We start from the raw sequence: 12,457 nt of genomic DNA, 5'->3' as shown, positions 1-12,457 counted from the left end.
TTATATACCAACTAGCCCAACTTCAGTATCTCTACAAATGCCTGTGCTGTTTAGTTTTCTTTCTTCATTTATGTTGGAAGTGATAGCAGAGCTGTACGTTTTAAGTTTTGCTGTGGCGTTTAAGCTGCCATATTTTTGGCTTCACGAAATACCATCATGTGGTGGCCTTGCTGGATCTGCTGTCCACCCGCTGTGTGATGACCCTCCTCTGGGATACCCCCACCCAAGGGAAATACACCTACTACTCCCTCTCCGATGCAGAGTGGGCCAAGATTCATTAAAAAGGCCTAGATGTTAAAGGGAGAGTACTTAGCCACTGGTACAGATATGTGGACGACACCTGGGTCAAAATCAAAACCCAAGAAGTAGAACCCTTCACTGATCATATCAGCGCTGTGGATAAAAATATGAAGTTCACCAGGGAAGACACAAAAGATAAGTGTTTGCCTTTCCTGGACTGTGCCGTGCGCATGCTAGGGAATGGAAACCTCAACATTGAAGTTTACCGGAAGCCCACACACACGGACCAGTACCTCTTCTTTGACTCCCACCACCCTCTGGAACCTAAACTTGGAGTAATCAGGACTCTACAACACCGGGCAGAAAATGTTCCCTCTAAGCCTGAAGGGAAAAAGAAGGAACACACACATGTAAAGGAGGCTCTTAAAACATGTGGTTATCCTAATTGGGCCTTCATCGAGTCAGCAAAGAGGCACCGAAAAGAAGATCAGACAACAACTAGGGAGGATAAGAAAGACAAACGCAACAACATTGTTATCCCCTGTGTAGCAGGTTTATCAGAAAAACTCAGGAGAGTCTTCTCCAAGCATGACATCCCAGTGTACTTCAGACCCGGCCACACACTCAGACAAATACTGGTTCATCCCAAAGACAGAACTCGTAAACACAAACTTAACAACGTAGTATATGCTGTACAGTGTAGTGAGGAATGCTCAGACCTCTACATTGGAGAGACCAAACAGCTACTTCACAAACGCATGGCACAACATGGAAGAGCCATCTCGACGGGACAAGACTCAGCTGTTCATCTGCATCTAAAGGACAAAGGTCACTCTTTCGAGGATGCCAGTGTTAACATTTTGGACAGAGAAGACAGATGGTTTGAAAGAGGAGTGAAAGAAGCCATCTATGTCCACTGTCAATGACCATCTTTGAACAGAGGCGGTGGTTTACTACACCAACTGTCTCCCATCTATAATCCAATTTTGAGATCCCTTCCCAGAGGCCTTAACGCCCACTCACACCCTGGGCCTTTTGACCTCAGGAAATCACATGATAGGGTGGAGCTAGGTGTCACAGCCGGTTCCTTGGCTGATTGTGACCTACACCCGTTTTCACACCTCGGTAGAGGGGGGGTCCATCGTCTCTCTTGGGGAGACACTCCCATAGGGCTTAAATCTGGGACTCTCCACCATTTGACCTTAGAACTGAAGAAGCTTCTCGGATGAGAGCTCAAACGTCTTCAAGCAACTTAAAGAAGCTCAGACACTTTTCTTTCCAAGCTCCTTAGACTACAATGACCTGGATGACTGAGAACCTTCATAGACATATTTTTTTAACTTAGTTACTGTTTCTTCAAAAAGCTCTATAGTTGACAGTTATTGTGGAGACAGTTATTATTCTTGGAGGTGAGACATATGTCTCATGTTCAGTGGTTTTACCTCTTTTCTGCCTTCTGCATCACACCATTGAGGTCTCCGATGATGACTCTCAAAGTACATGGTGAAATTTAAGACTGCCTTCACAAAGGACCTATCCCAACTTGTAGCTACACTCAACCATCAGAGGCTCAAGATAGTTACTTTTCTTAATCCACGCTTTAAGGATTAAAAGTGTCTTGCAAGGGGAGCGTGAGAAGAGATTTGGGCCAGCCTTGAGGCTGTAGGAAGTGTAAAGATGCCACCACAAAGGAGCCAGCAAAGACAAAGAGCCTCCTCCTCTCAACATTGTCCTCAGACTCTGATTCAGATGAGGAAGCCCTGTGTAACAGGGCGCTGAGTTTGTACAGAGCAGAATCCACCATCAGCGAAAAAGACTGGAGTGGTGGTCCAGTCGAGCAGGGACCCACTCACAGCTGTCTGTCCTGGCCCGCAAGTATTTGATTAGTCCTGCCACTTCTGTCCCTTGTGAGGGACTGTTCTCACTTGCAGGTCACACAGCAACCAAAAAGAGAGATCGGAAAATGTGAACAGGAAAACTTACAAACATACAGTACAACACTTCAGAGTCACACTGCTAGCGACCGAAGATTTAGGTAAATTTAACGAGCTAAAAGCATTCTATACTGTACAGAAGACACGGCACGAGATTGATTGACAATGGTCTACAGCCAATCAGGATGCAGAACAAAATGCACTGTAAAAAAAAAAAAAAGAAAAAAGAAAGAACCCCCCCAAAAAACATGCAAAATGGCACACACAAAAAAAAAAAAAAATCTGCGAAACAGCGAGACCGCGAAAGGTGAACTGCATTATAGTGAGGGACCACTGTATTATTATTTAAAGACAATACCAATTTGAAAATGTACATTAAGTATTTAAAATAGCGATTTATTTTCAAGTCTGCCCAATTTTGGACAGGGATGTGTTTTGAATTTAAATGCACTTTAAATGCTTTTCCCCCCAGAAATTAAAAGAACCTGAGTTCTTAAATTAAAAAAACAACAACAAAAAAAACCATTTGCGCTTTGGGTAATTGTGCTATTAAATGCAATTAATCTGCATTCATTAATTACAAAGCCCCTAATTAATTATTAATTTTTGTTCAAACAAGTCCCACCCCTAAGTAATAATAGAAAGAAAAACATTCAACTGTCTGTCATCTTTTAGCAGTAAATAAGAAAAAAAAAAACGCTGTGCTAGACATGGATGGATCACTAATAGTGGGATTCAAATCTGAATTGCTGTGTGTTGCCCAGGGCGGTATCGGGGTGGGGGCGGCATCATGGCATTGGCCAAAAAAAGTTCTCAAAAGTTAACTTGGCGCAAATAAACACAACTAAACTTAAACCAACCAAAATGAATGTCAAGTGCACTCAGCTACACTGACCTGGTCCTCTACCCCTGAACAACGGAGTTCTTCTGTTTAAATACTCTCAAGCTATCCCAACAAAATAGTCTCCAATGGAATATTCCATACAGTGGGTAAAACAAAATAATAAAATCATCCACTTATTGATACTGCTTTATACCAGCAACAAATATACACTTTTAAAGTGTAGCCATTGCATTTTACAATAATGCATACAAAAATAAAGCAAACAAAACCCTATATTTGACTTTTATTAAATTACAACAGATTTCCTCCTCCTCTTCACCTGGTCCCTTCCTGTGTCATCTACAATAAATCAAGGCAGCACTTCCTCCTTTTGCTCCTGCAAAACAGGTTCCGAAGAAAACACTTCTAAAAAACAAATAAAATCTTGACTTAACAAAACTTGTCAGAGTTTATTTAAACAAACATGTTATATTAAGTCATCTGTAAAAGTGCAAAACATAAACAGAGGCAGGATAGCAAATGTTTGCAGACTACAGAATAAAGATAAGGTATGGCTAAATCAAAACAAACAAGAATGTTAACCGAAAAGAAAAAGACTAAACCCTCTAGGCAAATGGTGTTTTCACACACTTAGTCACATCCACCCTCTTAATTCCTGTGGAAGCATTAACTGTGCCCTTTATTTTTCCACCCACACCGCTGATTATATGTTGCCTTCATTCTTGTTTAATAATGAGACAGTGTAGTATGCCACTTGTTGTTGTTCATTTGGCATTGTTGTGTGCTTAGTGCTAAGACATGTTAAGCACCAGAATTTTTATGATTATTATTATTTTGTTATCCATCCACCCATCTTCTTCTGCTTATCCGGGGTCGGGTCGTGGGGGCAGCAGCCTAAACAGAGAAGCCCAGACCTCCCTCTCCCCAGCAATGTTCCCTCTAATTTTTAATGTGTCTGAGCGAACACACAAACTCCCTGAGCGATCCCTTGGACCACTGTGAGCGACATCAGACGTGTGCACTGTGGTCACGCCAGCATCTAATCCATCCAAGTTACATGGTTTATTAAAATAATCAAATTACAGCATTTACATTTATGTTAGACTACTTTTAATTAACTGCTTTAGCCCACTTACAATGAAAATGTAAAAAAATCTAGTCATTGACGTGTGCAGTATGTTAACACTGTTGGAAGTAAAAATAACTTGAACTCCAATTTTGAAAACACAACTTTTAAAGCTCTGACTTCTATTATGAGTATGAGTCTGTGGTCTGGGAGAGAGTCCTGTAACTCTCTGTCTGCAAAATACAGTATATAATGACCAATGTTGAGCAATTAATTATATAGTTACTTCTTCAAAATAGTAACTCAGTTTGGCAAACAACAAAGTTTTTTGCAGCTATTTATTTTTTTTAAAATGCAGCCAAAGCGGTTTTTTAAACAAACATTTCAAACTATTTACAGAACAATCAGCTGTTCTGCATCAAATCTGATGCCACACAAATTATTTGTGCCACTCCAAAAAATAATTTCTGTCCACTATGAGATAAAGGAGAACAACAGCCTGATACCTGCAGGCCTGACAACAGGAGATGTATCACTCCTGTAACACCTGTAACATTCAGCAGTCGCCTCATTGTTCTGACACACCAACAAATCTCTCACATCTCAAAACACCGCCGTCACTCCTAAAACTTCCCCCCGTTTCTTAACAACTAGATGCCACGTTGCCATATCATTTTTTGATTGGTCGACATGGTACTTTTTTCGACCAATAGGAAAGGGTGGGGGGTTTTTTGGTTTTGTTTTTGCTCACAGGTGGAGAGTGCTTTCGAGCGTTTTCCTTATAAAACGCCGTTTTTACAGTTTCTTCCCGCAGTAAATATAAACAACGACAGTATTCAGGAAGAAAACCAAACATTGCATTTTTTTTTATCACAACTCTGGTTTTACGTGGCCTATCAACACAATTTAAAAACTGGTATAAAGTCCACACTTTTTCCGTCAATTGTTCCGTCTGTCCTGCTCACATCTCCAATGGTTGTACACGTTGTCATTAACGTGGCTTCACTCCACATCAGCCACGCCGCTTTGCCAGCTAAAACACCGGTGTTGGCACATAAGGACGCTGTCATAGCCTGTCAACCACGTTGATTAGCTGCGTATATACGAATGTAAATCGCATTATTGGCTGGACTATGGGATAAGGTGGCATCGTTCTAATCCCATACAGGAGCAGCCAGTCACTTCCTGACTAACACTGCAAAACAGAATTGTTGAAGTTTTAATTTCAATTCAGGTTAGATTTTTTTTTTGTGTGCAACGCAGATTTTCTGTGCGCAGAGAAGGTGCCAGCAGTGTGCAATTGCGCACGTGCGCAGCTTAGAGGGAACATTGCTCCCCAGCCACCTTCTCCAGCTTATCCGGGGGAACACCAAGGCGTTCTCTCCAGCGTGTCCTGGGTCTGCCCCGGGGCCTCCTCCTGGTGGGACATGCCCGGAACACCTCACCCAGGAGGTGCCCAGGAGGCATCCTTATCAGATGCCGGAACTACCTCAACTGGCTCCTTTCGATGTGGAGGAGCAGCGGCTCTAGTCTGAGTCCCTCCCGGATGGCTGAACTTCTCACCCTATCTCTAAGAGAAAAAGGCCAGCCACGAAGCTCTTGCAATGGTTGTATAAGGATCAAATGGCCTGTAGCAATGGGCCAGACACCCCATAGTCCCTTATGCATCATAACTCTTTTGTTATGATGCATAAAACTTCAGAACTGAAAGGTATTGTTATTTCTTTTGAAAATGACTTCATATACAAATACAACATATAACCTGTCTGTGTGTTTTTATTACAAAGACTCAGTTTTGACAGAAGATCTAATATAATGGAAATTTTGAATGACTTTATGTCAACATAATGTTCACTCTCCTCAGTAAAGTATGTATAATATTCAGCTTGCAGAGGGTTTCCCATTTTTGTTACTTCAAAGAGATGAAAGAGAACTTCAGAGTTACATGTTGCTAGTACCGGGGTGGGCCCTCTTTTTGCCGTTAGAACTGCCTTAATTCTTAATACGATAGATTCAACAAGGTGCTGGAAATATTACCCAGAGATTTTCGTCCATATTGACATGACAACATGGTAGTGGCACATCCCAAAGGCGCTCTGTTTAATTGAGATCTCATGACTGTGGAGGCCATTTGTGAACATGTTTAAGAAACCAGTTTGAGATGATCTGAGCTTTGTAATATGATACATTATCCTGGTGGAAGAAGTTATCAAAAAATGGGAACACTGTGGTTATAAAGGCATGGGCATGAACAGCAAAAATATTCAGGTAGGCTGTCATGTTTAAATGATGTTCAGTTGGTACTAAGGAGCCCAAACTGTGTGCCCAAATGAACTCATAAACCATCAGCAGGAGCCGAACCACTGATACAAGGGAGGAGGGATCCATGTTCTTATATTGTTTAGGTCAAATTCTGACCCTACCACCCAAATGTCGCAGCCGAAATTAATCTTCATCATACCAGACAATGCGCACATACATTTCATTTCATTTATTTATTTTTTTCACACATGGTTCGACGATATTTCATATCCTACACAAAAAACCATCATTCCCATTAATATACATGACTTCCTCAAAAATAACCAAAAGCGAGTCAGCCAGGAAGAAAGTTTTTGATCTTTATAGGTCAATGACTTCATGTCCCTGGTACAGACAACATTTGATGTGACCGTGTTTTAATCTTTGCTGTTTATTATGGAAATTTTGAATGGCTTTATGTTGACCTTTTGATTTCATTTAATTTTCTGGTAACACTAAAAAAAAATTTTTTTCCACTAGCAAAAGGTGTTGACGGGAAACCCAGTGACAACCCCACAGGTTTTTCTTCTCTGTTTACACTTAATGACACCATGGCATGTGTTTTGTTACAGCTTCTTTCATACATTTTCTTAATTTAATTAGTGGCTGTCTTTACTTAGATTATCCTTTTAAACAATGCATTCTGTGGAAATGCAGTGTATAAATGCTGAATGAATTAGCCACCCACTTAAAACCCACACAATGTATTCTGGGTGTGCTGTATGTTATCAATAGCAGTCTTCAGGCTGGGTGTGTCCCTGCTCACTTTAAACATGCCTATCCTTAAAAAACTAAACCTGCAGTCAACCGTTTTAGCCAACTTCAGACCAATTTCTAAATTGCCCATTCTTCCTAAAGTCCTAGAGAAAGTTGAACTTCTTCAGTTTCAGACCTTTTTAGATCAAAATGGCATTACTAACATATTTCAGTCTGGTTTTAAAGTATACCACAGGGCTGAAACTGCTCTTTTAAATGTTTTAAATGACCTTTTAACTTTTACCAATTTGGTAGATTCTGCCATTTTAATACTATTAGACCACAGTACTCATTATCCTTATTTCTCAACTGGAGCACTGTGTCAGAATGAAAGGGACTGCATTGGAATGGTTTAAATCATACCAACAGAAGTTTTTCTGTCAGACTGGGACAGAAACCTCACTTTCCTGTGGGGTCTGCCAAGGTTTCATTCTTGGCCCAGTCCATTTTTCAATTTATATGCTTCTGTTGGGCTAAACTTTTAAAGAACACATGGCATCTCATTTCATTGTTATGCAGATGACTCAGACATTTACTTGCCACTGAAAAGTAAATCTATGAGTCCTCTGAAGGCTTTATTGGACTGTTTAGAGGATCTTAAGACATGAATGGCCTTAAATTTTCTTAATTTAAATGAACGGAAAACAGAGGTCATTGTATTTGGCCCTTTACAAACCTATTAAAAAACCTTTTGAGGGACTTGTTAGGGGTTTTCTGATAGTACTCTAACTTTTAAAAGCAAATCAATGCTGTCATCAAAGCTAGTTTCTTTCATCTCGGGCTACTCGCAAAAGTGAAGCCACTCCTGTGTCAGTGACTTTGAGAGAGCTATCCATGCCTTCATTTAGGGCTGGGCCATATCATACCGTTCACGGTAATACCGGTGTAATTTTCGGTAACGATAGGAAAATGAAATATCGCGATAGAATATGGGTAAAACGCGCATGCGCAGTGCCTATGTTTACATACGCACATGGTGGCGACGCAGAATGAGAAGAGCGAAAGTGGATCGTTAAATGAAACGGATGAACCAGAATTGGTTTGTAAAAATGCTGCAACTTCGGTGGTGTGGAACTGGTTTAGCTTTCGTCCGTCAGATACACAACAAAGCACTATTTTTGGTAGCGCATGCTAGCGGGCCGTCGTTATTACCGTGTTTTTTGGAAAATACGGCACACTTAAAATCAATCCTTTGATTTTTCTGAAAATTGACAGTGTCCCTTATAATCGCGTGTGCCTTATGTATGAATTCTGGTTGTGTTTACTGACCTCGAAACGATTTTATGTGGTACACGGCGCTCGAAAATCTGTCAAATGTTTCAGTACGACTTTGCTAAGCTACGAACCCGCACCGCTTGATGGATTGTCGGAGCATTACGGCTATCGTATGCAGGCGCCTCGCGGAGTGATACGTACTGTGCTTCAACATAATATTACCGTATTGTGTGTGTATAACCTCTTTTTAAGTTTTGTGGATATTATACATGGTTGTGCTGAGGATATGTCGGCCAATTTCCACTGGAAATGCCTTTTGGTTAAACTGTCAGCAAGGATTTGCATTTGCACTGTTAATTTTTATATAACTTTAATGCACATAAAAAACAGCTGCTTGTTTAAGTGAAAATACATTGATGGGGTTTTTTGCACTAATAAAGTTGTGGAGTTGTAAAATATTTTGTCTAGTGTCAATTATATCGTCAGTTATATCGTTATCGCAAATTTTCAAATGTATATCGTGATAAATATTTTTGGTCATATCGCCCTGCTTTACCTTCATTTCATCTTGAGTTGACTATTGTAACAGTCTTTTGTAACCAACTTTAGAGATGTAAAGGTGAATTACAGCACAATTACTACTTGGGCTCGTAATAAGACCCTGACCAGAATCAGAAGGCACCGAATTCGTGAGGAGCCAAAGTATTAAGCAGCAATAATGACTTGGAGACTGTGTAACTTTTGAGTAGCCAGTCTTGTATTGTTACAAAGTGTAAAAAATTCGTGTCCAATTTATACAGGAAAAAAAAGTATAAAATAAAATAAATAGTGTGCACACTTAAAATAAAAGTACTCGTTGGGGCCCTTTAAGAATTCAAGTTATGTTGACAACAGCCAACTTCAAAGGTCCTTGTGAGTGTAATTGGAACGTGTGTATCCTCTTTGGGGTGGATCATCCTCAAAGTGGTTGGCTCGCCATCTATCGCGACCGGAATTTCGTCCTGGTCCTCGTACTTTCCTGTCCTCTCCAAAAACCTGACCTATAACCCAGGTCATAAAATGTACATTCTAATCAGTCTTTCTTTCAGATGCATTGTTTAAGGTTAAAATGTAAAATGAAAATATTGCATCAATCTCGTATTCATTGCATCAACATCTTAAATGTTATCAAATCTCACAGTTTCGGTTTCCTTTTTAGTTGTACAACATTCAATTTTCAAGTATATCAAATATGAGAACTAAACATCTAAGTTGCTCACATATTTCTCTACTCATGTAAACATTAATTAAGCAATACTTATGGTAAGTAATCATTGACATTCAAAATACAATATACCATAACAATTTCAGAACTATGTGCAAATAAGCAATTACCCTCTAGGTTACTTTAAACTCACAGTGAACTGACAAAAAAAATAGCTTCAGAGCAGCTAAGGAACATATTGCTCACCGTTGCTCTGTTTCACAAAGCCGAACACACACTAGTGTCGGAATTGCAGCAGCTCTCCGGATGAAAGGTGAGTGGCTAGCCTGTGAAACACCGAGCTAGCATTAGCATGATCATGACGGTAAGTCTCTACAAGTTTTTTTCTTCAGAATAACACTCGTCTAACCGACGTTGCTTCTCTCCTTCATCCAGCCACTCGACTCTGGACCTCCAGCAGGTAAGTATGCTGGCTTTCCTTCCTCTCAATTCTGAGTTTTTCCTGTCTTTCGTCCCTGCGTTTCTCACATGCCTCCACACCTGTTGCTGAGATGAGAAAACCCGGGAGAACCACGCACCTTCACCTCACTTCCTGGCTGACAGGGTCAATGCGGCCTGCGTAGGCTCTGATTGGTCGCTGAGCTAGGTGCCCTCACGTGGGGTGAACTGAGAGGTGCATTCAAAGGTCATAGGAAATATGTCCACAAAAGTAAACAGGAAGTGAAGCTGGGCAGAGTGCACTGCAGTTGTTTTTATCGAAACTGTGTGTGACGTATAACAGAACTATATCATACGCATTCGGCTTGTAATGCTTCAGATCTGCAGAGGATTAGCCTCAGGCACATCTCTTTCCGGAAAGTAATAATTGAATAAAATAATTATAATACTTTGACCAACTGAGTCATGTTTTCTCTGACCAGTAAAAGAATAAAAGAACCGGATACTCTCTCTTCTCTATCATTGGTGTAAATGTGGTTTTTTTTTCATCTGGGCTACACTTTATTCAGGTGTCAGTCTGTGATTGGTTTGCCAACTGCAGCTGGTCCAAAATGCTGCAGCATGGTTACTAACTGGTACACACAAGCGAGACAACATATCACCAATACTTGCATTGTTACATTGGCTGGCAATCAGTTTTCAAACTGATTTTGAGGTTTTATTATTTGTTTTTAAGGTATTACATAGGTTAACGCCCTCATAACTGTGGAACAAACATTAGACATCTTCAAAACCCATTTGAAACACCCACTTTTATTTAACTATAAATCAGAATGAGTTCTGACTACTTTTATTTGTTTTATTTTTTACTCAGGCTTTCTCATTTTATATTTCCTTTCTTAAATTCTGCATTCTTGTCTTATTTTTTCATGTCATTTGATAATTTTAGATGTACAGCACTTTGGTGAGCAGCTATTGTTTTAAATAGAACTCTAAATTATCTTAAATTTGACTTGACTTAAATTATGAGAGAAATTTCATATGACACCTTGGGAAGGGCTTTTAATTCACCTTTAAATACAGAAACATATTTTTAGCTTTCAGTCATATTAACTATGTATATTTGGTAAACAAAGGTGTCCTTGTAGTGACAAAGCAAAATCTGTTAATCAAATCTTAAGTATTTAATTTTAGGAACTCAATTACATAGCCAAGTTTAATTCTTACATGGAAGGTGGCACCATAGCAATTATGGTGCCACCCGTTTCAATCAGAATCAGAAAGACTTTATTTATCCCCAAGGGGCAATTAACAATGATTGATTGATCAATGATTGATTTTCCAATTAAAATTGATGTTAGCTTGAATAATGTGATATCGATTCATTAAATCCTGTATCGATTTTTTAAAATAGAAATGTATTTTGCCAGAAATGCCAGAATCTCAGGTTAAAGATTTCATTTCAACAACCATCAAACAGCTAACACAGCAAATGAGAGCAGATAAACAGATTACACACAAAGACGTAAACACAAAGTGCCGACCCGACGCATCAGAATCAGTGAGATGTTGGCTTTCTCACTCAACAGCATGTATCCTACAGGACACACCGTCGGGGCTGAAAGCCGATATATCACAGATTCTGATGCAGCAGGTTTTGTCATCCTCCAACCAAAATTCACTGAACCACAAGCAAAAGAAGATCCAAACTTCTCTCTTTGCTGTTTTGCTTCCACCACGATAAAATCACACTTGCAAAGCTCTCTCTCTCTCTCTCAGTGTACTTCAAGAACAGTTTCCCATCTAAAAATGTTTTTTTGCATTATTTGCTTGCTTATAATATATATGTTGTTCAATACTGAAGAAATTTAAACTTTTTAAAATTATACCAAATTGCAAGACTCTTAGCTGCATCTCTAATAAAGCCTCTGTAACTTTGCTCTGCTTCACTTCAATAGCATCAGGTAATGTTCATATGTTGATTCATGGTTTTCTTCAGTTTATGATCTACTGCAGAATATTTTTAAGGGGGTTATCTGCTATTAAAAGCCAGGCTAGGAAAATCTCCTTCGTGTTTTTCTGTGTTTTATCCTCAGTTACTTTGACACCTCTGATGAAGTCTCACAAGTGTTGGTACTGATAAATAATCAGAATTATAATATTTTTGGCTGTCTGAGGCAAAATTTCAATCGAATCCGGCCTTTGTGAATCAGAATCAAATCAATCATAGAAATCAGTGACGATACCCAGGCCTAATTTATGCGTTTATGCATTTATGTTTTTGGCCTACATGAAACATCTTAATTGAAATAAATCATGGACTGTAATTTATTTGATCTTGATGTCCCAAAGGAAGTACAGCTGGGCACCAAACATTTTAGACAAGTTAGACCATATAAGGAGTTGTGAACAAAGAGTTTGTCACTATTAAAATCATTATTAAAATCTTTATTGACGTA

The 12,457-nt window shown here is 39.4% G+C and overlaps 1 long non-coding RNA gene across 1 annotated transcript; it reads right to left on the bottom strand.

The window, feature by feature from the left end:
• Positions 1–9,091: 9,091 nt before the first annotated feature.
• LOC120441384 lies at positions 9,092–10,230 on the bottom strand. The gene is made up of 2 exons (XR_005614037.1): positions 9,807–10,230; positions 9,092–9,396 (listed from the first exon to the last, which is right to left on the bottom strand). It is a non-coding gene; the product is annotated as an uncharacterized LOC120441384 (long non-coding RNA).
• Between the last annotated feature and the right edge of the window lie 2,227 nt (positions 10,231–12,457).

The sequence above is a fragment of the Oreochromis aureus genome, linkage group 8, assembly GCF_013358895.1.
Source record: "Oreochromis aureus strain Israel breed Guangdong linkage group 8, ZZ_aureus, whole genome shotgun sequence".
NCBI lineage: Eukaryota > Metazoa > Chordata > Actinopteri > Cichliformes > Cichlidae > Oreochromis > Oreochromis aureus.
Note: the sequence above shows the minus strand (reverse complement) of the source record. Positions and strands in the feature narration are given on the sequence as shown.